This window comes from Peromyscus eremicus, chromosome 10 (genome assembly GCF_949786415.1).
Source record: "Peromyscus eremicus chromosome 10, PerEre_H2_v1, whole genome shotgun sequence".
Classification (NCBI taxonomy): Eukaryota; Metazoa; Chordata; class Mammalia; order Rodentia; family Cricetidae; genus Peromyscus; species Peromyscus eremicus.
In genome coordinates this window covers 2537576-2539992 of record NC_081426.1, presented here as the reverse complement: position 1 = coordinate 2539992, position 2417 = coordinate 2537576, and the positions used below count along the sequence as shown (strand labels likewise).

At 38.1% G+C, this 2417-nt stretch overlaps 1 non-coding gene across 1 annotated transcript; it reads right to left on the bottom strand.

Moving 5' to 3' along the window:
• Positions 1-1961: 1961 nt before the first annotated feature.
• On the bottom strand, positions 1962-2028 carry LOC131921306 (small nucleolar RNA SNORD56). Its single transcript, XR_009381934.1, has one exon. It is a non-coding gene; the product is annotated as a small nucleolar RNA SNORD56 (small nucleolar RNA).
• Positions 2029-2417: the final 389 nt, after the last annotated feature.

Below are 2417 nucleotides of genomic sequence, written 5' to 3'. Positions count from 1 at the left end.
TGTCTCAGGAAGTAGCTGCAGTCTTAGTGCGTAGTAGATGGTGGTAGTCTGACCTGTCTGCAGGAGGTCTGCCTGCCAACTGGCCTGAAACTGGGACTCTTATTCTAATCAGGTGCTAGCGGGCTCTGTCTCAGGGAACAGTTGCAGTCTCGGAGGGTGGGTGGGATTTGGGGAAGGTGAGGCTTGGGTTACAGGGTCTGATGGGGAATGGTGGTAGTCTGACCTGTGTGTAGGAGGTCTGCCTGCCAACTGGCCTGAAACTGGGACTTCAGTGGGTGGTGGTGTATGGACACAGGGTTGTGCCCCTGGGCCCAAAGCCTAAGGGCTGGGGAGTTTGGATATGAGGATAAAGACTCACCTCTTAGTCCAGTCGGGTGATGGCAGGTTCTGTCTCAGGGAATAGTTGCAGTCTCTGAGCAATCATGGGATGTTTTGACTACATCTCAGGAAAGATCCTAACCCTTGCCACACAGCTAAACTGTTCCTGAATCCCCTACTCATGAATGTATGAGCTACTATTTGTTGTTTAAACCCACTAACAAAAATTTAAAATAGTTTTTCTACTTTATATTAAGTCAATATTTTTTAAATACTAGCTTCTTGATTTTTAAATTTAATTAGTTTATTTTGAGTAAGAGAAATTAATTCTAGAACAATTAAAATTAATCTGTTTATTTGCTCACAAAAATTACTAAAGTCTAGGAAAACTGAATCTCTTGCTAATAACAAATAATATTATTAGCTGTTTTGAAAATGAAAAGTTTAAGTATAGCTTGAAGACAAGATTAAAATTACAGAAAAGAACTTCATTTCTCTCCTACCACATTTTAATCATATCACAGAATACTGGAATTGTTCATATGTGTTAAATAGCTAAATGAAGCTAACTAATGTATAATAAGGGAAGAAACAGCAAATGTCCTTCTAGAAACCTGTGTTGGCATATTTAAAATAATTATTTTCTGTTTTTAATTGTCTTCTAACTTAACATAACTGCAATCTGAAAAAAACACACGTACATATATGAAAGGAGAGAGAGAGAGAGAGAGAGAGAGAGAGAGAGAGAGAGAGAAAGCTGTGTTAGTTAAGGCCCATTTTTTTTCTGCAGTGCTAGTGATAGAATACAGGGTCATGTGTGCAGGTACTCACTCTACCCAGGCTACATCCCCAGCCTGAGAGAGAGACAAGGTCTGTTTTGGAGCTGAAGGTAAAAGATTGTCAGAACTGCTGTGAAAGAAGCTGTTTCCAATTACATTTATTTTAACAACTGAAATAAGTAAATAAACCAAAAACAGTTTACCATGTTTACCAGGATAGCTCATTAATACTAAGCCATCTGATTAAGATTTATAGGAGTACATAATTTAAGAAATAATTTTAATGCTAAAGAATGATTTTAAGTTGTTGAAAATTTGTTTTTATGTAAATTCGGGTGTAGCTAGAGTTTTCCTGCCTGGCCCATAGTCAGGACAAATCTCTCTCACCTGCCAGTCCCACAGACGCTCAGACCCGACCAAGTAAACACAGAGACTTATATTGGTTACAAACTGTATGGCCATGACAGGTTTCTTGCTAACTGTTCTTACAGTTTAAATTAATCCATTTCCATTAATCTATACCTTGCCACATGGCTCGTGGCTTACCGGCATCTTCATATGCTGTTTGTCATTGTGGCAGCTGGCAGTGTCTCCCTGACTCAGCCTTCCACTTCCCAGCTTTATTCTCCTCCTTGTCGCGCCTATACTTCCTGCCTGGCCACTGGCCAATCATTGTTTTATTTATTGACCAATCAGCAACACATTTGCCATACAGAACATCCCACAGCATTTGGGTGTATGCTACACACTACTTTCTTAAACACAAAAGTTCCAAAGAAGTGTTGCCTTGCCTATAAGTCATATATCCAAATCTACCCCACATATGCACCATAAAAGATCTATAATGTTTTCTTTTTTTCTCTTTCACTCAAACCAAAAGTATCAGCACTTGTTACATGACCTGCTTTTGCTGAGACATACACCACATTAGTTTTTAGGAATGAGTCTAAATACAATGTAACAAAATAACAGCATAAAGGTGACTGACTGAATCATACTAAATATTTTCCACTCTATCAAGAAGACTGGTACCCTCAATCTAAAAAAGAAAAAAGTTAAACTATCAGAACCTAAGTTTTACTCTTTGGATTGAGTAGAAACAAAGATAAGTAATAGAGAAAAGAGAGGAACAGGAGGGGAGAGGCATGAACAAGAGAATTCATTGTCGAGCACAGAAAAGACCCATAATAATAGAGGAGAAACAATGCAGGAGTCTGGGTCTTCCTCATCATACCATTATGAAATAAACATTCAGTCTTTGTGATTTTTGTTTAAAGATTTTTTTTCAAATTATCATCCTTTCTTCATAATGAACCTACA